The sequence below is a fragment of the Dipodomys ordii genome, unplaced genomic scaffold (genome assembly GCF_000151885.1).
Source record: "Dipodomys ordii isolate 6190 unplaced genomic scaffold, Dord_2.0 Scaffold59, whole genome shotgun sequence".
In the NCBI taxonomy this organism is placed as follows: Eukaryota; Metazoa; Chordata; class Mammalia; order Rodentia; family Heteromyidae; genus Dipodomys; species Dipodomys ordii.
Genome location: NW_012267275.1, coordinates 7,382,296 through 7,407,307, shown reverse-complemented (window position 1 = coordinate 7,407,307; position 25,012 = coordinate 7,382,296). Strand labels below are relative to the sequence as shown.

General features: G+C 35.1%; 1 pseudogene; it reads left to right on the top strand.

The window, feature by feature from the left end:
* Positions 1–932: 932 nt before the first annotated feature.
* On the top strand, positions 933–2,346 carry LOC105989798 (annotated as a pseudogene).
* The last annotated feature ends 22,666 nt before the right edge of the window (positions 2,347–25,012 follow it).

Below are 25,012 nucleotides of genomic sequence, written 5' to 3'. Positions count from 1 at the left end.
ATATTTGAAGAGTTTCTGAAGGATAGCTACATATCTAAATTTGACATGAAAATACTTTTGTGAATATTTAATGGCCTCAACTAAATGATCAATCACTATCGTTGCAGGTTTTAAAAATTAATTTGCTTTTCTACTCTGAGTATAACAATCTATTTACTTTGAGTATTTTTTAAATCATTTACACAGCCCATCAAGAGCATACCCTCTATGCAAAACTGTTCTATACATATATATAAAATATTTAAGAATAAAAGGAAAAAAGTCTTAAGTAATAGTTAACTTATTTCATTTACATTACAGATTTGAAAAAATTATTCAATTCACCAGGTATTTACTGATATTTAATCATACATCTTGTACAATAACCCAGTGAGTACAAACACTGACTTTGTGTCAAATACCTACCTGCAAAAGTGATTTGGTTTCCTATTCCAATAACATATCTTCTGGAGTCTTTAGTATTCCCTGTGTGTGTCAAAAATATGAATTTGTATAGGACGATGAGAATGAACTTGATGTGCATCATAGTAATAGCATAGTTCAGCATTTATAAATATTCATGATTAATACAGGTAATATATTATGAAGATTGTTGTTGCTATCATTTGGAGAAACCAATGGGTATCTAATCTGGTCATTCCTCAAGAATTTTAACAGAATCATGTGTTACCATTTTCAAAAAGCAGGGTCATGTGATAGATCTCAAACTGGCCTTAAACTCACAATCCTTCTACCTTAGCCATGCAAATACTGAGCTCACATGTATTGTGAAACTTGATATAACACAACTTCTTAAAGAAGATTTAAAAGATACTAGATTTTTTTGACATGACACAATCATTTCAAATTTCAGTTTCTCAAATCATGTGCCAATTCATGTGAAAATGATCTTTTACTTTCATTTATCTGAGTATGAATGTTCATTATGAAAGATGAAGCAAGTGCAAAACATAAATATAAACACATTTGAGGAGTCCCATCCGGGGCAGGGCCAAATAGTTCGCTTTCGGAATCAGCCTCTGTGCGCAGCCGCCACTCAGGGACCATTCACCCATCGCAGAGTTGCTATGAGCCCTCTGGGTCTCTGACATCGCACCGGTTTATAACCGGTTTATAACAAGAATTGAAGCTGCAAGCTGTCTCACCCAGGACCCTGCGGGCATTAGCCTCCTGAAACAAATGGTGACCTCAGGGGCTGGGGCTGTGGTCACCTCCATCTTCATGACACCTCTGGATGTGGCCAAGTTCCACTTGCAGTGTCGGCGCCCCCCTGTAGCCAGCGAGCTGATGCCTCCCTCCAGACTCTGGAGACTCTCTTACACCAGATCAGCCTCTTCTTTCCAATCCACCGGGGGAAGTGCCTCCTATACTTCAATGGTGTCCCAGAGCCCTTATACCTGTGCCCAAATGGTACGCACTGTTCCACCTGGTTTGGAGATTGTACCCGCTTCACTGGCACCTTGGATGCCTTTGTGAGGATTGTAAGGCAAGAGGGCACGTGGACCCTATGGAGCGGCCTCTCTGCCCCGCCTGGTCATGGCTGTGCCAGCGACAGCCTTCTATTTTCATTGCCTGCAACAAACTCAAGGCCTTCCTACACAGCCAAGCCCTGATCTCTGACATCTAACGCCCCCATGGAGTCTGGTGCACTGGCCCTCATGGGCACTGGGACTGTGGTCAGCTCCCTGGAACTTGTGCAGGCCAAGCTGCAGGCTCAGCATGTGTCGCATACCATGAGCTAGCCACCTGCGTCCACGCTGCGGTGGCTAAAGGTGGCTGGCGCCCACTGGGGGCTGGAGCCCCACAGTCCTTCGAGAGGGTCCCTTCTGAGGTCTCTACTACTTTAATTCTGAGCTGCTGAAGAGCCGGCTAAATAGGTTGCGGCCAAAGGACCCGACATCTCTGGGCATGAGCTTCATGGCTGGTGGCATCTCAGGGACAGTAGCTGGCATCTGGACTCTACCCTTTGATGTGATGAAGACGCAGCAGCAGCAGGTCGTGCTGGGAGCTGCCGAGGCTGTAAGCGTGAAGCCCCCGAGTGTGGATTCCACCTGGCAGCTGCTGAGGAGAGTCCCAGCTGAATAGAGCACCCAGGGCCTCTTTGCAGGTTTCCTCCCGTGCATCATCAAGGCCGCACCTTCATGTGCCATCAGAAGCAGCACTTACGAGTTCCACAAAAGGTTCTTCCAGAGGCTCAACCAGGAGCAGCCTCTAGGCCACTGAAGGAGGCACCGAGATGTCCCTGCTTTTCCATAGATGGGGCAGAAGACTGAGCCAAGTGCCTATGGCTCAGAACTGGAGAGGGGTACCCTGCTCCTCCTTTTCCTTTCCTCCCAAGAGCCCCAAAGAGCCTTCCCCTGTTATCTAAGTCTTTCCTGGGCACAGTGTGTTTCCTGTGGTTCTCCTTACCAAGACTGTCACTTTTCCCTCCAAGTTAAAGACAAAATATGAAAAAAAAATTGAAACAGGGAGCCGATTGGTCACACCTGTAATCCTAACTCCTCAGGAGGCTGAGATCTGAGGATCATGGTTCAAAGGCAGTTCGGGCAGGAAAGTCCATGAGACTCTTCAACTAAGAACCAGAAAGCCAGAAGGAGCGCTGTGGCTCAAGTGGTAGAGTGCTTGCCTTGAACTGAAGAGCTGAGGGACAGCGCCCAGGCCATGAGTTCAAGCCCCATGACAAAAGAAAACAAAACAAAACAAGAAAGAAATTATCCTTCATCTTCTGTGCATTGGCTTGGAACCATACTATTTACAACACATTTTCCAGAAATAATTGTTGATGGGTTTTAAGTGATATCACATTACAGTTGTTGAGAATATGTCATTGTTAATAAATATGCTTCTTATAAAACTTAGAAGCTACTTATAAAACTATGTCCTTGTGTGAAAATAGGTCAAAGTGGAACAGAAGTATCATGCTAATCCAGGAAAGCTTTCTTAGTATATCAAGAAAAATAACATAGAGTAATATTATAACTACAATTATGTTAATAATTGCCAAACAATAAAAAAATCATTCTTTTCAATAATATATAGTTCTGTTAAAAGATGTCCATGCTGAAACAAAAAATATCTCATGCATTAAATTCCATTAATATATAAGTAAGAGTTGTCATAAGGTAAAATGATATACTTTCTACTATCAGTAATGCCATTAGTATCAATTATTTTGAATAATGAGTTAATAACAATAACTAAAGATTGATCCAAATAATGATCCAGGAAAATGAAAGACAGAGTCTGGAGATCATAACCCCAAACAAAAAATCTTCCAGACACCTTAAATCCTTTAATGTCACAGAGATGTGGTAAATGATATTAGAGTCCTAAGTCCCTTGTATGCACAGTATTAATCACCATTTGTTAGATGAGTTGATTGATTACTCAATCGATAAACTTTTTTTTTGCTATTTTTTCACTAGGATATAAGTTATTTAACATCATAAGTTATTGTCTGCTTTATGTAACTGGCAGTTAGTGTCTAAAAGAGGTGATTTTTTATTTTTATTTTTTGCCAGTCCTGGGGCTTAAACTCAGGGCCTGAGCACTGTCTGTGAGCTACTTTTCCTAAAGGCTAGCACTCTACCACTTGAGCCACAGTGCCACTTCTGGCTTTTTCTGTTTATGTGGTACTGAGGAATTGAACCCAGACCTCATGCTTGTGAAGCAAGCACATTCTACCACTAAGCCAACTTCCTAACCCTAAAAGGGTGACTTTATAAAAAGTTTAATATGAACTATTTAAAGAATAAAAAATAAATGAAAGATTCAATCATTTCTTAAACTAAAATACTATCAGTCTTAATGAGCTTGCATACCATGCAAGTTATAGATACAAATACATTTATTATATTATTTATATATGCATACACATGCATGTATACTTTTACATATAAATGTATGCAAAACATGTATATATTTGTAATGGTGTTATATGTAAAATATTAAACTATAATGTGAAAATTGTTCTTTCAGTTTGCTGACTTCATGATGTTGAACACTTTCATGAATAATTTGACATTTGTTTATATTTTTACATTGTTTTACACTATTTATATTATTGTTATATTTTAAATTATTTTTACTTCATACTTCTGGCCTTTCATGCACTGACTTTATAATTCATACTTCCAATCAGAACATCCTGAGAACAATGAACTCCACTTCATATCATATTTATCTCAACATGCTTTCAGAAGATTCAAAGAAGTTTAATGATATAACTAATTCTGAATAACATGAATCATTTAAGTAAGAAATTGTTTGGAAATTGGCCAGTAAGAATAACTCCTCAGCGTAAAATACTCAATATTTTCTCTTAATAGTGAAGCATTTGCCAGGTAATATTTGCAAACAGTGATGAATATTTTATCTATAACTAAAAACCTTATGCACCAAAATACAGTTAAATTATGATTGCATTTTTTAAATGCAAAAGAAGCAAATCTAATGCAGTAAAAACTTATTTTAACTATACATAAAATAAAATATAAAGCTATCAAATGATCCTAAAAAATGATTTTTTTAGTGCCAGACTGGGAGCTAATACTCGGGGCCTGGGCAATGTCTTTGCTTTTTTGCTCAATGGTAGCAATGTACCACATGAGTCTACTCCCATTTGCAGCTTTTGGTAGTTAATTGGAAATGACAATCTGGATATTCCTGCCCAGATTCGCTTCCTGGTAGATTAGCTTCACATCTTGCTCCTCAAATCTCAGACCTCTGAGTAGATAGGATTACCATCATGAGCCACCTGTGCCCAGAATTGGTTAGATATTTAAAATTAAATATTTTGAAAAAATCATCAGTTTCTCATTCACATATTGTGTGTGTGTAGGGGTGTGTGTGTGTGTGTGTGTGTGTGTGTGTGTGTGTGTGTGTGTGTGTGTGCTAGTTTTGTGGCCTTAAACCCAGGGTCTCTTACTCAGATTTCGAGCTCTGCTGCTATTTTGCCACTTGAACCATGTTTCCAGCAGAGCATTTTTTTTATTCATTGCAGTGAAAGTCTTGCAAACATTTCTGTCCAGTCTGGTAGTAAACCTCAGTCTTCTATGACTCAGCTTCCTGAGTTGCTGAGATCACAAGTGTCAGTTACCAGAGTCCAGCTTTCCTTCCCATGTTGCTTTTTTTTTTAATAACTGTAAAGTAAAAGTGTATAACTCTATTTCTGCTTTTCTGGCCTATAAGGTTCTCAAACAAAACATGAGATTTGTTAAAACCTCTGACATAAACACCAGATATGCAGACAAACAGATATATTGAATCTAGTAAAAGTCATTCAAATGTAAGTCCCTTTACTTGTTCTTTTAATCCCACTAATTACTATTCCTTTCTGTTTTAACTTTCAGTGTATTGTCATATTCCACTCACTACCTATGAATTAAATTGAAGCTAATCAGTATTGTTTCTTATACATGACCAAAACTCAAATGTAAAAGTAAAGGTATCTTCCCTCTCTTATCTTTCATCATGTTCCAAGTACTTAGAATATTATAGTGCCTTCTAGGTACAATAGATTTACTGTTGCAACATATCCTTTCCAAAGAACAGCAAAACCAAAAATGGACAAAATAGATGAAGCAAGGTTTACAGTTATTTTACAATATGGAGGACAGTGCTGTGATGACTTGGACTAGGGGAGAGCTCTGTTATCACACAGCTTTCTGTTGGGAGGCATTCCTGAACCTTGCTGCATGGTTCAGAATTGATCTTAGGCAATGTGATGAGTGCTGCTAAATCCAGGAGAAAGACATGAATGTTTGAAAATGATGCACCAGAAACAAATTTTAAAGCTGATAACAGGCTATTTGTCCCCAAGTCTGGAGAAATTAGTAAATAGTGATTTAGCCCTATAATAAACATAAACACTATAAATTGATAGTATAAAAATAATCCATTTGCTCAAGAATATTGAGAAAATTTTATGAAATGATCATTTGAATGTGTTACAGAGCCAAAAAGATCTTTCAAACATAAAAATATATAATTCAATCACCAATATATGAGATTCACAGCCAAATTATGCACTGGAGAAAAGTAACACTCTATATAACTATACAACAAAGAGATTAAAAGGACTGAGACAAAATGGTACCTCAGTGACCTGTGGGGAAATATTAAATAGCCTTGACAACCTGAAATAGGGTAATCATGAAAGTAAAGGAAATGGGAAATAAAAAGTAAAATAAAAAATAAATGTTTTTTCAAAATCTCCAGACAATTATAATATCCCAGATTCACACTCTCAATTTACACAGGTCAAACACAAGGAACACAATCTCAAAACACCAAATATCATTAAAAGTATGTTTTCATACCTGTGATAAAGAAAACACCTTCCTTTTTTTTTTTTGTCAGTCATGGGACTTGAACTCTGGGCCTGGGTGCTTTCCCTGCAGTATTCAGCTCAAGGCGAGCTCTCTTGAGCTATAGCACCACTTCTGGTTTTCTAGTGGTTTATTGGAGATAAGAGTCTCACAGACTTTCCTGCCCAGGCTGGCTTTGAACCACAATCCTCAGATCTCAGCCTCCTGAAGTAGCTAGGATTATATTATGTCATTATGACATAGAAATGAAGAGGTCAGTTTTGCTAGCAGAGTAAACCTAAGAGCATTCATGTTCAATGAAATTCTCTTAGGCTGAAAAAAGACAAGAGCAGATGAAAATAAAAATCTACACAAATAAGTGAGGCACTGATGAATGAGAATGATTGGTGGGTAACAATTCTAATTGGTAAATATAATATTGTTCAATTATTTTGACAAAATGTAAAATAATACTTCCTAAATATCTCCCACTAAATCTCTGCATGATTCCTCAGTATGACTGTATTTTCATGTATGTACACAAACACACACACATATATATATATATATATATGTAAAACTTTGCTTTTTTTCTGACTTCTAACCTTTTTAGGTGGTAATAAATCACCTCTTAGATCTGTCCTGTAGTTTTTAACTTATGATTTTTAATGTATCCACCAAGGTCAGCCAGCCCTGGCTATCATGAATCATATTTGTATTTGTGGTCAGCTGTTGAATTAATGTCTCTTGAGCCCAAATAACTCTCCTATATTCTATTATCCATTCCTTCATATATATACATATTCCAGAGAGAAACACAGTACTGAATTTTGATTATGGATTAAAATTTTAAATTCTTAGCTTTCATCAAGTTCAAAATCTATCTGAGGAATATTTAACATCATAAATCTGCCTTTCATATTTGTGAATGGCAAACTTTTTCAAGTTCCATGGGGAGCAAAATTCTATCAGACATCCAACATTTGAAACAGCATTGAACAACTAATTGATGCTAATAAAAAGAAGCTAGCAAATTATTTGCAAGTTCCACGGAGTGAATAAGTACATGCTTACTCAGTTGAAAGTTAATTGCACTGGATATTGCAATGAGAAGGATGAATACAAGTGTTACCTTGCTCCACCACCTAGGCAGTCCAGAACAATCATGAGAAGGGTCTGGACATACAAGTTCTGGACATTACAGCTCTCAGCCCAGGATTGTTTTGGGAAAAAAATCTATAGAATTTGTATATTGGACTTGTTCTTTTTGGTTTTTGTTTTTTATTCAACAACTTAATATCATTTTTAATTCTAAATTAGCCAATGATAGAATATGGACAGTGGTTGTTTTTATAATTTAATTTTCATCAGTCTAATATAACTATTTTCTCTGGAAAAGATAATCAGATGTGTTACACACCCAATGAAACAGGCAGTAACCACAAAAGAAGCAAGAAGTTGAGCCCAGCTAATAGTTGGCTCCAAAGTCACAGAACAAAACTCATATTCAATAAAAATTATAACTTACAAGGTTTTGCTTGAGTAACAATCATAATAAGCTCAGGGTTCTCTTTAAAATAAACGTTTTGCCAGGAGAGGTATACCTACACAAAAAATACTGCTGATCTATTAAGATTCGTAGTTTGAACATCAATTATTTTGAAAATTTGTGGAATTGATTTCTTGGCATGTACACAGTACATTATTATTACGTTTCCATACTACATAGTATGAATGGCATTTTTAAAAATTTATAGAATTAATTTGGATATTAAAATAGTTTCATACAGCATTTTGTAACAAACATGACATCAAACTTTAATTTAGTTGGCAATATAGAGTAATCAACTCAGTTGTCCAGTCAGCACTTAAAAATTTGAACAATGACTATAAATAGAACAGTAAATATTGATTTTAATTTTATAAGAAACTCTTCTTACTTATGCATTTATCCATGAAGCCTTCATCCAAAAAGGTTTTTAAATGGCTTATTAATTATAAATAAGACTAAACGTAAGTTAGAATATTGCTGAAGGAATTTAAATACAATTTTAGAGGAGAGGGGGTACTTGGGGTTTGATATCTGCTCCTTACCTGTCACTGGACTACATACAACCTAGTCCTGGTTTTTACTTGGTTGATTTTGGTTAGTTGATTTTCTGAGACAGGATCTCAATAACTTGCTGGGGCTGTCCTTTATCCTTGATTTTTTTCTCCTGCCTCAAACTCCCAAGTAGCTAATATTATAGGTATGTACTACAATGCCACGTTTAAGTACCTATTATTATTTTCTAATCTTTAGAAGATAATTTATTCCAAACTCACTGCAAAATGGTGTAATGTTATTAGTAGTCAACTTTTTTTTAAGTAGTCAAGTTTTTTTAATAGATTGTTTTCTGTTTCTTAAAACAGATATTGAACTTAATGTTTATTCGTTTAGGGTTGTAGAATTTCTGGGATTGGTTAAGTGATTTTATGTGATTTGTCCCTCCACAGAGTCAGGAAAACATATTGATTTAAGAGTGAAATGAATGTTAACTCTCTCCTTTATAGAATTTGTATTGAGTTACTGAGTCCTACAGACCCCAGGCGATGGTGTGTCACATAATGATGCTATTTATTAAAAGTAAAGTAATGTCTTAAAAAATAAATTCTAAATTAAGAACTAACATGTCTGCAAGTGAACACAAATATTTTTGAGTGATCTCTTTGGTGTGAAAACAATATCAAAACAGAAGTTACAGGAATTACTAGATGTTTTACAAGATATTACCAGTTGCTAACAACAACAACGATCTTGTTCTGGAACACAGTCCATTAGGATGTATTTGTGCTTGTTTTCCTGCAGAAAAGGGACCATTTCTGTGGTCTTCCCAGGTGCTTCTAAACACAGTGGCACCCTGAACTTTGCCTATGTTTTGTTTTCACATTATTGAAATGTACCTGGACAATTATTTGAAGTAGATGGTTCAAACTTGCAAGTAGAAAGTAGGTACTTAAAGTGCTTGTTTATCTCTTTGTAATAACTCTAGGGACTGCTTTTCTAAGTCCACATTTATCTCTGTCCCTGGAATCCTAAAAGTGTTGTGTTGGTTAGGAAAAGGCCAAGAAGAATTATCTACTGATTTATATCACCTGAACTGGTAATAAGCTGATAAATTATGATGCAAAGAGCTTAGATAAGAGAAAGCTGGGTATCTCTTCTCAGTAATGAATAATCTATAAGTTTGCATCCTTCTGAAACATGAACTGCTTACCAGGCAATACTGCCTCCAATGTTCTTGATCGCAGAGCATACCAGTCTCAGATAGATGCATCTAATGGGAAGACTTTAGATACCTTCCTCCATCAATTCTCCATGTTTCCTCAGTAGTCTAGGTAGTTTGAAAACAAAGCAAAACAAAAAATCCCCTATGCAATGAGAAATGCATTGAACATATGATGGTATCTTCTAGTATACCAGTTTACCAATTTCACTTACCTCTCAAAGCACAACCTTCTGAGTGACTTGTCTTGGACAAATTTGACATGATTTCGACAGTAAATTATCAATTCACATACCAAAAAGGCAAAATGATTTCTGGAAATGGTTTTATCTCCTTTGAATATATCAATATTTTATAAAAATGTATGGAGCGAAACATGGAAACTTACGTTTACACAAATGAACAGATCCGACACATCCAAATGGGTGTTATCATTTACAATTATAATGTGTGTAGGAAGAGGCTCAGAGGTTAAATAAGGGACTATGGGTTGAATTGTCTCTTGCTGTAAAACTTACAACTTTGCCTAAATCATTTTCAGCTTTTCACATTCATATTGTCAGCCTCCCCTAAGCCCCGTATGTACTTCTTTTGACTTTATTTTTCTTCTGTTTGTCCTTCTCTTCTTCCCATTCCCCTTCTTCCTCTCCTCTTCTTCCTACAATCCCTCCTCATCTTTCTCCTACATATTCTCTTCTCCTTTTCTATCTGCTCTTCCCTTCTCTTTTTGTCTCCTCTCCTTCTCCCCCTTTCCCTCCTTTTCCCTTTTCTTCTTCCTCTGCCTGTTCTCCTCCTCTTCTATGCTCTTCTTTTACTTTCTTTCCCTCCTTTCTCTCTCCCTTTTCTTCCTACTTTTCCTCCTCTTCACCCTTCCTCTGTTTTCCTACTCTGCTTCTTGCTCTGTATTTTTGTATAATGTTTGGATTTAATCCAGGGCTTTCATACCAACAATAGCAGCATAAAAGATTCTTATTAATTTGTAAAACAGTAAACATTGTCTCACAAGGAAGACTATGCATCTTAAGAACCAATTAATTTTTCTTCACATGTATCTGTAAGAGTTTACAATGTTTATGTTATCTAAGAAACATTGGGATGATACTTTTTCAGATGCACAATTTCTGGTATGATTATGAACAAGTTGTCAATAGATTCAGTAATTATATTTTCACTTATACAACATTGCTTGACAGTGCCATCCTTTCTATGCTAAGTGAGTTTATAATTTATTGCAGTTGTATTTTCATGAAGAAAAATAATTTAATAGAACAGAAAAATATAATGAAAAATTTATGTTCCAAATAGAAAAGCACTGGTGGACTGTTCTCAACCTGTAATCACTGAGGGCATAAACATAGCTACCCATTTCTAGTGATCCATAGATTGTTGCCCAGGACACCGGGAGGGCTTACAATGTGACTGCAGGCAATCTTCATAACTGTAATATATTAAACATCCATAAATGGATCTTACTTTTAAGTCCTGTTTCTCCTCCATCACACAGTAGTGAGGCAGCCAGGCAGCCATATCTTGACAAAAATTACAAGTTAAAGGGGAGATACTGGTATAACAACAGCAAACTGAGAAGAAATGTCACATGCATATGTAAGTTAGAATGCATATATTTGCCATACCAAGCTAATTATTGAAACACAATTTCAGTATTAAAACAATCTTCAAATGCTTGTGTACAAATGAAGCACAATACATTAGTAATAAAGAGCACAGAGCAATTTGTCTTGTTAACACATTCTTCATTGCATATTCTTCATATTAAGCAGTCAACTTGACACTAGAGAATAAAAAATGAAAGAAAAAATGTTAAACTCAGGCAAAAGCTTAATTAATAATACACAGAAATAAAGTATAAGGGAAAGGATATTCAGTATGAGTGGTTTCAGAAAGACAGCATATTGATCAGAGAAAAATATCATGTTACATAATACTTAAGAAGTAAGTTTAAATTCAAGTTAGATAATGAAATATAAAGGTATAATAAAATATTCTTACAGTTCATGGATAAGCAACAATCCTCTCTAAATAGTGTAAAAGCAACAATCATGAACAAAATTGATGTAAATATAACTATATAAAAATATTATATTGAGACTAGGTGTGTTGTTTCATGATTGTAATCCTAGCTATGTGTAAAGTAGTGTAATGCAACTGAAATCTGTTATTTCATATTTAGACATGCATTTTTACCTGCTACTCTAAGGAAGAAATCTCCATAAGGTAAAAATCGTTTTAAACTATAAAGTTAATAAAGAATATAATAAAATACTGGTAATTCTTGCTCATTTTTCAGTATTTTGGCAAGGATATTCCAAAAAATTGTTAAAAAGAAAGGAGAGGAAGAAATGGAAGAGAAAGAAGTAAAAATGCTGAAATTAAGGAGAAAAACATGAACAGAAAAAATAAATGGAGGAAGAATAAAGACATTTACACATCCTTATTCACTGAAGCAATATTCATAATAGCCAAGGTATGGGAAAAGAACACATGCCCTACAACTGATGAATGGATCAAGAAAATACACTTTGTATATATACAATGGTGCATTATTCAGTATAAACTATCCTGGAATTATATCGTTTTAGGGAAATGGATGGATCTAAAAAATATACTATGAATGAAGTAAGCCAGACTCAGAAGAACAATGCTCACATATTCTCTCTCATATACGGATATCAGACCTAAAATTTAAACATATATGAAAACACACAAAAGATAACACACATATTAGTAAGACATGGTATTTGCAAGTGTGAGGTACTATGGTAAAACCCATTTGAACAATTAACACAGCGAAATGAAAAGAAACTTAGCAAATTGAAAAATGTGACTTGTATGTGAGTAATTGAAGAAAGGATTAAAATGGGGAGTGGAAAGAACATTAAATATAGCCATAATAAACTCTGAAATCTTATGTGAAAACAGAATAAGGAATCTCCATGAGGCTGTTTGGGAAAGGAAGAGGGAAGAGGAAGAAGGAGGAGGGGCAGGTTGATTCCAATCAAGATATATTGTATCCCCAAATAACATGTTGAAATGGAACACTTTTGTACAAAAATCTCTAGAGATAATATTTTGTGTGTATACATACAGAGGAAATAACTTGTGAGATGGTATAAATGCCATATACAGAGGAATATAGAAGTAAAAAATGAAACAAATTTGATAAGAGCTATCTAGTTCTCAACTCTTTAGACAGTAAAAGATTAAACTAGATTATTTTTCCAAGTACAACACTGAGCTGTCATTCTATCACTGTGTGGCAATTTTATGTCAAAATTCAATCAGACACTCTGAGATATCATTGGAAAACCTAGTATGATTTATTTGCTGTCTCCTGGCCCACAAGCCAACAAGAAGTTCATGAAAAAAGAAAGTGTCAAGAATAGTATCCACTAAAGAAGCAAAATCACCCACAGAAGATTATAGAGGTGACAGCATGGTGCAGGGCATATTGTGAAAGAAAATATATAGCACACATTAATATATTCATGGGAAACAACAACAGCTTGAATTAGTATGTCATATATGAGACCTTCTACCAATCTAGTTTTGTCTATTTCAGGTATTTGACGTTTGTGAAGAGGCAAAAATATTTAATGAATAGCATGAAAAATATGCAGAATTATGTCTGGAGGAATTAGTTGAATCAGGAAATCATAAAGAAACAAATATTTACCACAAATATAGAAAGACCTGGGAACACACACACACACACACACACACATATGTATGGATGTATGTATGGAGACTGGTATCATTAATCCTTTTAATAAGTACTTAGGAAAATCTTCCAGGAATGAAGAAGCTGTTATATTTTGAAAAGTTAATACACAGGAATATCATAGTCTGTCTAATTATAGAGTTAGTGCTGCTCACATGTCTCCTCACCTTCCCCTGACTCTCAATCTTGCAGTTAACTGGGCTAATGTTCCCAGGTCCCTGGGCTCATGCCCTCCAGAGGCAAAAGAGTAGGAAATTGAGAAAGAGGAGGAAGACAGAAGATTGGGAGGGAATACCCCTTCTTCTCATTCTCTCCTTCAGCCACATTTCTGAAAGTGATTAAATCTCTATTGCTTAGGGGAGAATAGATTGCTCAATTCTGATGGTATTTTCCTGGAGTGTGGTGAGGAATGTTGAAAAAAAAAAAACAACAAAAAAGAGAAGGCTGGGTGCTTCTTTTCATAGTTGTTTGCTAGTTCTACTCCTCATCTCTTTACTAGACTGTCCGTGCTTATCCAGATTTTTTTCCTCTTAAAAGTCCTCTGATAGCTATTTTATTTTTTCTAGGACTTCCATCATGATCTATATTAATAATTGTAGCACTAAAAATAATATAGCAATCCTTTCCTAACTGTGAGAGATTCATCCTTCTGTAGGTGTCTGAAACCACAGATAGTACTGAATCCTTGATAATATATACAGCATTTTATTGCTTCTCTTTGGCAGATTTAAATTTCTGGCACCATTAACACATTAAACCACATGTTCTCAAGAGAAAAGCCTGAAATACTTATACTTTAAAGCAATGATTCTCACACAATCAAATACAGGAAGAGCAATTCAGTAGGTTGACAGATCAGCCAGGAAGTGTAAGTCCATCAGATTCTCTCTCTCTCTCTCTCTCTCTCTCTCTAGCTCTCTCTTTTTTAATGTTTTTAATTGAGAAAATACTGTACAGAGGGGTTACAATTACATGAGCAAGGTAATGAGCATATTTCTTATCAAGCATTGTTGCCTCCTCCTTTTCTTTTTACCCTACCATCCCTTCTCTCCACCACTACACGCCCTTCCCACCTCTTCACCTCACCCACCACCTAAATTGTAAAGTTCATTTTTCAACATAGCATCTTGTACATTTCATTGTTGCAATGGGTCTACCTGTATTCCTATTTAAACAATTTGTTTTTTCCCTTCCTTTTCCCTCCACAAATTACACCAACATCGAAAACAGTGAAAACAGGGGTTATACTGTGGGGGAGGGACATACAAAGCAACAAAATAATCACCTTAGAAACAAGTTAGAAACAATAGCAAGAAAGAAAAAAACACTTGTGTCCTTATGTTGGGGTTCATTTCACATAATATCAACTTATCTGACCATTTCTATTTGTCTCAGACATATACTAGTTATTGCAAATAAGGGATACCATGGGACCTATGTTTCTTTGGGCCTGGCTTACATAACTTAATATTTTTTTCAAATATTCTTTCTATTTCCTAACAAATGGGGCAATGTCATTCTTTCTGATTCTCTCTGTCTTGTGCCACATCATTTAATATAGTGTAATTTCTATCCCTACTTCTTGTCTGCTTTTTCTTTCTAGCCATAAAAGTCCTCTCTCCTTTAAACAAGCTATTTATTCACTTAAATCTCATATAATATCAAAACGGAAGTGAAATATCTTACTGTTTATGACACTTAATTTTTTACTTTATATGTAATAATCTGAAAGAATTTAGGCTGTGTTTATATTTTACCAGAAGTACAGGGTTTTACTGTACACACATTTCTGATGAAATTTCTGATATCACTTTCTAGTAGTAGAAGAATTTCTCATTTATTTCTCATATCTTAATTCATGACCTTCAGTTAACCTTTTTATTGATGTCTTGAATTTTTTTATTCTTTCTGTATTTTCATGTATAACACCTCAAAATAGTCCAATCTTGAGCATCTGGACTGCTGAAAATTATAGAAGAAAACATAAATTTTCAAATACATGTTTTAGTTAGAAATTTCCAATTTTGTATGGCCATATGTACAATGCCTGTTCCATTTCTGCTTACCTTTCCTTGGGGCTCCAGGCTTTCCTTCCCTGTCTGCTCTGGGTAAATCTTAAATTATATATTATTAATTGTTTCCTTGGTTCCCAAATCCTATCAACCAGTTCTTACCTATGATCCTCTAACATCGTTCTTTTCTTTTCCTCTCACAAACAGAATTTCTGTTGAGTCTTTCTTCTTTCCTTTATAGCTTGTTTTCCCAGAAAGACAATTTCATAGGGAGTTATCTCGACTCCACTCTTTCTGTTCACTGCCTCCTGCGGTCTGCCTTTTATCCTGCTTACTCTTTCAAACTGCCCTCATTTAAGGCACAAATATCTCACTTGGAGCTAAGACCAACAGAGTTTGTTTTCAGCAGCCATGACAGCCTCCACAGGCCAGAACTATTTTGTTTTTCCTCATCAAGAACATGGCAGGTACCAGCAATGGTGGCAGAAGCCCATGCAGAATTAAGCCATTTTTCCTCAAGCTAAACCATAGGTAAGTGTCATTTTGTTCCTGGCATTCTCCAACAGCAGTGACAAGGTTGCTTTGACAGTGTCATCTACCCAAAGCAAATGCCAGAAAAGAGTGGCTACACTACCCCCCTCCAGGAGTGGAAAATCTCTTTTGGCCTTCCAAGTCCTAATTCAATTAAGTATCAGCAGTAAAGTGGTATCCTTTATTACTCTGGGGAATGCCACCGCAGAATGGAACGCTTTTGACTTCCAGATATAGCAGTATCCACAGGCAGAAAATTTTCATTTCTTCCAACTCTAACCCCAACAGGATCCAGACATATAAAATTCAAGGCCACAGTAACAGCAGCAAAATATTCAACACTTTTTTTGGGGTGGTTATTGTTGTTGTTGTTTTCCTCCTTCAGTTCCCTAATGCGTACCTGGTCACATGAAGCATGCATCAGCACAGCCAGGATTATTACCTGGACATTTCAGTCAGAGCACCATGAGGGACACACTGGAAAGCAGGGAAGTTGGAGAGGAGAGTGGGAAAAAGAGGCCTAGAGGAGAGGGCTTTTAAGTTTGTGTTTGGAAGTCTTATCTTCACCTTCAGGTTACACTGACTAGTTTTATATAGCAAAGTGTCCCTGGCTTTTATTGTTGTTGTTGTTGTTGTATGAAAAAGGCTGGGAAGGTGGCTCAGTGGTAGAGTGCTTGCCTTGCATACATGAGGCCCTGGGTTCAATTCCTCAGTACCACATAAGCAGAAAAAGTTGGAAGTGGCACTGTGGCTCAAGTGATAGAGTACTAGCCGTGAGTTGAAGAGCTGAGGGACAGTACCTAGGCCCAGAGTTCAGGACCCACATTCAACAAAAGAAAGAAAAAAGCAACGGTAATATAGCTCGGTAGGTCTCTCTTTCATTATTCTGACTTGAGAAGGAAAGATTGATTTTGATGCACAGTTTCAGTACCTAGTTGTCTGGTTGCATTGTTTATAGGCCTGTAATATGACAGAATGTCAATATGGAGAGTATGGTGTGGCGTAGAGTTTTTTACTTCAGAGTAATCAGGGAACAGGGAGAGACAGGGAAGAGAGCAGGGTCATGATAAACCCTTCCAAAGCATATTCCAGTAACCTCCTTCCTCAGAACAAGCTTCAAATCCTCATGGTTGATTCAGTGTGAACTTATAACACTCTTAAGTCTAATTGTCTTGATCCCTAGATAGCCTTATCATCTAGGACCAAGCCTTCAAAAGATGAGCCTTTTGTGGGGATTCTCCAAGCCTTTTATGGAGATATTCTAGCTAAAATTATAATCATGGGAAATTGTATGGAAATTATCTGATAGTTTAAAAATAGACAAAATATATTCTAGTATGTATATAAACATACATTATATATGCCATTAATATATTTTATACATTATGTAACAATAATATGTACATAGAACACTATGTACTTTTAATATTGTGATATATATTCACATACATACTTGTATAATATATCTCACATAGCCATATATGTATCATAATATAGTTGGAAAAAGTTTTCAGTAATGAGAAAGTAAATAAATTAACTTAAAGATTACAGATTTGTAGTTAACTTAGTAAGAAAGATGTGATTGGCCAATGAACAAATAAAAACATGATGAACATCATCAGTAATTGTGAGATGCATACTATAGTTTGATATGATACATTGCATAGTGACTAGAGGAATTAAAATTAAAAATAATAAGAACAAATGGCAAGAAGGCAGAGCAATTGTGATACCCACACATAACTTACTGGAATAAATATTATAGGTGTGTTCTTTAAAATGCATTGACATTTTTTTCAGAAGTTAAGCATTAAGTTGGTCACACAACACATTTCTACATATTTATTTCAGGGTAACAAAAACTTAGAATCCACCCATCATACCAGAAAGTTAAAACAAATATATAGAAGAGAAGCATTTCACACATGTTCACAAAATGTTTCCCACAATGAAATTATGGCATCATGAGGAGGTTGAATAGTCACACAAAAATAGCTCATTCTTGGTTATAACATGGGATTTAAATTTAGCTGTCAAGTTTCAAGAATAGGAAGGATGGAAGACAAGGCTGTTGGAGCACTAGATAGGAGCTAAGCAAAGGTTTGGATTTTGACAGGTAGAGAGAGATAAACATGTAGGGAACTCTATTCTACCTCACCAAGAAATAAAAAATATTTAGCATGTTCTCTCATAAAAACTTTATGGTAATTATTTTTAGTTTACTTTTTATTTTACCATATATTCATCAACTCACTTAAGTGTTAGTTCAAGTCCTGCCTTCCCCATCTTCATGCTAATTAAATTACAAACTCTACCCTGAATTACTTTCCTGACTTTATGTCTAATTTTGCTTCTTTAATGCTTAGTATTAGTAATAAAACAGAAATTGTTTTCAGCCATGTTTGGTTTTGTTTTTATTTGATTCATGAGATGGAATCAAACAAAATCAAACAATCTCTGTGGTCCAGGCTGGACTCACACAAATGGTCGTAAGGGATCTTTCACCTCAGCTAGGAAACAGGCATGTGCCACCAGGCCCAGCGTGAAGCACAGATTTCTTTAATTTTGTTCTTGTTTTAAATTACATTTCTTTGTTTTGTCCCCAGCATCTAACATAGGTTTTTTTATATAGAAAAATGTTGTATTTTCTTAATTAAAATTGACTAAATAGTCCTAACATCACTAATCTGTTTCCATTTACAATAATTTTTATGAGCCATTACCACTAAACACTTAGCCTTTGGAATCATAAAGCAAAACCCACAGTTCACTTAGGAAAATGCATAGCAAAGCTTGCTTCCCTCTGAAATGTTCTAAAACAAGCAGACTGACAGATTCACTTGTTTTCCACAAGATTAGTGTAAGCCTAACTTCCAGGCAGCAGCTTGCTATATAGTCATTCCTTACCTCCTCTATGGTCTTTGGCCATCTTAGGTGCAGAGTGAAGAGCAGAGGTATCTTTGATTTGGAGTTTCAAACTGAAGATGAATTCCCTTCTTATATAGATCCTTAACATTTCTTGTGTAATCTGAATAAATATTTCTTTGCAATATTAGCTGGTAGAATTTCATATAATCATTTCATAATGTTGCCTACAAAGCAAATGGAACAACAGAGATTTGTATGAAAGAAGTATATTGGGTTATATTCTCAAGCAAAGTTTCTGTCAGGGAATACAAGAAGCAAGTTTGGGAAGATGACAGGGAGGCAGGCAGGCAGGAAGGAAGGAAGGAAGGAAAGAATAGGGGGAGGGAGAAAGGAAGGGAAGGTAGAAAGCAGAAACTAATTAACCTCACAGAATATCTGAGTGGGGGACAACCCTTCATAGAAGTTCTGACTTAGTGCATGTCCCAGCCTTATATTAACCATTACTGGACCCTGATCTTTCCTTGAAGTTGTTTTGCAACCTTTGATGGGCCAATTCCTTTCAACCATGCACAGCTGCCAGACAGCTGCATGCAAGACACCTGTTTTCCAAAAGACAGATTGTCTCCAGGGTATACCTACTGTAAAATATATACTTCTTACTTCCTTATGGGCTCAAGCTCAAAAAGTGAAGACCTGGTATAAGGAAATAAGGGGTGAAAAATGGTAAAATCTAAACACTTACATTTAGAAACTATTATTTGGAAGATTCTGAGTGTCAGTGTGGGGAACACAAGGCTGCAGGGAAGTTTATTGTTTTTCAAGCCAAGATCTCACACAAAGAATCTGAAAGTCTCTATACAGACTCTATATTCTTCCATTTATTTTCTTGTTTTTATCACCTAGGAATCTTTATTTGCAAGTAGAAAGTACCAATCTGTTCAATTTAAATGTAAATAAAATTTCTAACTAATAAATGCTTTAAATTTCCACATAAACTCCTGACTAGTATAAGAAATAGCCTATGGCCTATGAATTTTTGGGATTGCTAGAAAACAGATATTGCTCATTTCTTCTTTTCTCAGGTGTCAATAAACTCTGTTTAATAGATGTTTCCCTTTTGTTTTTCAAAGTCTGGCATATTACCCCTATTGATGGTAGTACTTCTCTCGAGTCAAAAATACGTACTCTTTAACTTCACAGGTCTCTCCTGCTTCTAGGGACTTAATGGGTGTCACATGTTTTAATACTTGGTTTAACCACATGACTTTAGGTTCTTTTTGTGTTTTTGGTTGTGGGGTTGTTTGGGCAATATTTCCCATTGAATGAACAGCCTCAGGCTCTGCTAGGCAAGAAGATTTCCTGCTTCCTCCTGACCTGGCCAGGTTTATTTTTTACTTGTTGGCTTCCAAAAATCTGTCTTTCCACCTACATTATCAACAAAATCACACAAACTGATGAGAATGAAAAGGAAATAATTTTAGCTAGTGGCAATGCTCAAATCTATATTGCAATTTGAGTTTTTTCTTAAATGTTATTACCTCTACTTGTTTTTTGCCTATTGATTTCTTTAGTAACCCCTACACAGTACAGTCTAGAATATTACACAGTACAAACATAGTACAAACAACAGCTTCTAGTCCTTCTGTTTGAGTTTGGTTTTTAGGTAGGCTCTTGTGGATCACAATCCTCCTACCTATCTTCCTGAGTAGCTGGGGTTAAAAGGATGTACCCAGTCAAAATATGACTTGTTTTAGTGAATAATATATGGGGAAGAATATCAGTGAGCCAATTCAACTGCTCTTTTGCAGCTCTGATCTTTCTACAAAACTAACATGTTCTGGTAAGTCCATTCTTCCAAGGACAATGAGAGACACATATAGCATGTCATCACAGTTGGCCTACGGACATGCAATGTTTACAACGTACTGCCTCGATAGTCAGCCTAGAAGAATTTGACAGCCTTACTTTCATTTTAGAAAACCTGAAATAAAAAAATATTAAAAATGCACTAGGTACGTTAATACTAGTAAAGTAATAAACAAAAATAGCTCCATCTTAGCAATAAAGTGCATAATACATAAAAACTTTTAGAAGGCATGAAGAGAACTTTCAGAAAAAAACTATAAAACCTGACAAGATAAACAGTAGTCTTATCCAACTTTCATTATAAAAATAGCTTCCCAGAGGAATGCAATCATGAATTTGGGAAATTCACATAACAATACTAGAGAAAGGGCAGTGTGTATTTGACATCTATTGCAGTGTTTTCCAATTTACTATGAGAAGTTTCTGTGTCAGAATAAATGTCAGGTTCTTATAGCATAGGTATTTCTTTTTTCTATGGCTGGATTAATTTAAAGTTGCATGAAATTTCTTCAAGTGTATCATTTAAAGTACATATATGTTTTATTAGAGCATAAATAACTTTACAAAGTTAAAAGTCATTTACACAGTCTTCAGAAAATGGTTCATATTTTCTTGTATTTAAGGAAACCTGTGAATGCTATGGAGCTTCAAAGTTTTCACAAATGAATACAATAAAGTATAGATTGAAAGCTCATTAAGTGAAGAGGCAATTTAAGCTACAAAGCAGTAATTCAAAAATATAACAGGAAAAAGAATAGAATAATTGAAATACAGCTCAACTACTATAAGCAAAATTAAGAGAACAAGAAAGCAATACTAAATTATTATAAACAGACATTCAGAATAGCTGAAAGAGTCCACATAAAACCATAAAGAAATCAATAAGACCTAATTTGATAATTGGAGCCCCAAAAGCTTAATCAAATATTATTTTCTTTTATTCTAATAAGTGAGATTAAGCTTGTGAGATAGAGTTGTCCCTCAGTATCCATAGGGTGTTGGTTCCAGGACTGGCAAGAAAACTAAAATTTACAGATGCTCAAAAAACCTTTTATAAAATGCCTTGTTTCCCTACACCTCCTTTTATATGCTTTGAAATATCTTTAATAACATATAGTAGACATAATTATGTTACTGTATTACATAAAGATCAGTGAAAACAAAAATAGTGTGTGCATGCTCAGTACAAATACAATTTCTCCCAATTCAACCCATAGTTTTGGTTGTTTAAGTCTATAAACGCAAAACCCAAAACTATGGAAAACCATATTTCTCTGCTATCAATGTAGCAATATTCTTTTTTTTTTTTTTTGTCGGTCTTGGGGCTTGAACTCTGGGCCTGGGCGCTGTCCCTCAGCTCTTCAGCTCAAGGCGAGTGCTCTACCACTTGAGCTACAGCACCACTTCTGGTTTGCTGATGGTTTATTGGAGATAGGAGTCTCATAGTCTCTCCTGCCCGGGCAGGCTTTGAACCGTGATCCTCAGATCTCAGCCTCCTGAGTAGCTAGGATTACAGGCGTGAGCCACCAGCGCCTGGCTGTAGCAATATTCTTAATAATAACAACATACTTTGCAATAGTGAGATAACATGAATAATCATATGCATTATTAGTGTGGTGCTTTATAAATTTTCCTAATTCACTGTTTTATAATATTTGGCTATTTCTCTTGCAAGTTTATTACTAAATTTATCCTAAGAGATACCTTGCTAGTCTCTAGTGCTTCATGTATACAATCCTAGCTACTCACAAGAATAAGATTAGATTGTAAGGTGGTTCAAAACCAGGGCAGAAAAGTCAGTGATACTCCATCTTAAAAAAAAAAAAAGAAGAAGAAGAAGAAAGAAATAAATGAAAAAAGGAAAAACAGCACAAATAAAATACAGACTGAAAGCATGGCTCAATTGTTAGAACCACCAGGCTGCAACAAACAAGCCTACAGAGAGTACAAGGGTCTCAGTTCAAGTTTAGCACTGGCACAACACATACATGCACACACAAAGAGAGAAAACCTGCATATTGTGTACAATATGCAAAATATCTGTAGCACTTTGTTGTATATATGGGTTTACACTACATCTGGTTATTCAGTCATGTATTACAATTGTGTTGAATTGCTTTATACTTTTATGGTTGAATGTCTGCATTATTTTATTAATTTTGATTCTATAAAAACAAGCCCCAACACCCAAATTGCATAAACATGTGTACATTTTCATTGTAAAGGTGATGTACAGCAGGTTTACAGTTATATAAGGTAATGAGTACATTTCATTTTAAACAGTGTTATCCCTTTCTCATTTTAGACATGGTTATTTTTATGCACACACTTTGTAACTACACAATATATATCCCTGAATACTTATTTATGTTGCATATATATATATATATATATATATATATATACATACATTCAACATTAACTAGATATTTTCTCCACACAATTCTATTTGGTATATTAAATCAATTCATTTTCATTGGCCATTGCTTCTAATTTTTTTATTTTTTCATTTTTTGCCACATGGATAATTGTAAAAAACTGTAGCAAAACACTCATGTTTATAATATTCTTGATTTATACTTTTATAATACCATAGTTACCTTCTCACTAATACCTAGTAAACTATTTGAAGTGAAACCATCTAGTATAGATCTCCTCATTTGATATATATTTACATGTTTAGGTATATATTCTAAAATAATTTGTACTAAAATTACGAGATTATATTATGGTATTCATACTTAAATTCCTATATAAGAATACTTTGTAAATCTGCCTAATACAACTGGTTTAGTAATTTCATTTGGTTTAAGACTTCCTATTTTTTACAACATGAATGTAATCAATCCTTCAACAATATTCCATATTATATATGGCTTTACTTACTTTATTTCAAAGATTATATTCCCAAGGGTTAGTTTACTTAATGCATAGTATATACATATTTCAAATATTTTTTCTTCTTTATTTCTTACTTTTTATTACTTTAATGAATTTTTTCAGTATTATCCCAGAGACTAATCAATTTTTTTCATTTTTTAGAACTTTTCTTGAGCTTTCATTTCTTTGTAATTATTTCGTTTTAATTTTTTATTTTTCTTAATTTCACTGATTATTTTATGTTTCTGGCTCTAATTTTCCAAGCTGAAATAATTTCAATTTCCTGTTTTTCAAAAATTCAATACCTCTAAATTTTCTTTTGGGTTCTTTTTTTAATATCCTCATAATTGGCATTATATTCATATTTGCTTTCTTCTTGCTTCCCTCTTCACTCCACTCCCTTCCTCTCTGTGCTATTTCACCTTCCTTCCTTCCTTCCTTCCTTCCTTCCTTCCTTCCTCCTTCTTTCTTTCCATACTTCCTTTCCTTCCTTCCTTTCTTGTCTTTATCCTTTCTCTTTTTAACACAAGGTCTTTCCATGTATCCTAGAGTGGCCATAAATTTTGCTTCTATTCCCTGAACTCTGAGTTTACAGATATGGTCACCTGCATTTGGCTTTTGTATCTTGGCTTTTTTTTATTGTAAAGATACTGTAGAGAGGGGTTATAGATACATCAGTAAGGTAATGAGTGCATTTCTTGTCGAGCATTGTTACCCCCTCCTTTTTCTCCTACTATCCTTTCTCTACTCCACCTCCCCCACTGCTCCCTCCACCCCCAAAAGTTCTAAAGTTCATTTCCATCATAGTGTCTTGTGAGTATCATTGTTGTAATGGGTCATTCTGTGTTCTTGTTTCAGCATTTTGTTATTCCCCTTCCCAAATTAGACAAATGTATATACAAGATGCAGGGTACCAAAATCAATTACATGGTACATTATAAATACGTTAGGATCATAAGCAAGCAAGAAAGAAAAAAACATTTGTGTCCCTATCTTGGGGTTCATTTCGCTTAACATCGCTTTATCTGGTCATATGTGCATAACTTTTGACCTTTTCTGTTTGTCCCAGACATATACTAGTTATTGCAAATCACTGTATTTGATGTCGGTGCCCTGCATCTTGAATATACACTTCTCTAAATTGGGGATGGGAAGAGAAAAAACAAAATGCTTAAATAGGGATACAGTTGACCCATTTTAACAATGAGATGTACAAGACGCTAAGTTGAAAAATGATCTTTACAGTTTGGGGTGGGGGGTTCAGGAAGGGATAGTAAGGGAAAAGCAAAGGAGGAGGCAGCAATTCTTGAGAGGATATGTACTCATTACCTTGCTTATGTAACTATAACCCTTCTGCACAGTATTTTTACAATAAAAATGTACTAAAATTTAAAAAAAAATCAGTGGAAGAGGGGATATACCATAAGGGGAAGAATATACAAAAGAAACAAAAAAATCACAAAGTACATTAAAAACAACAACGACAAAGAAAAATTCTTGTGTCCATATCATTTCACTTAGCATCATTTTATATGGTCATAT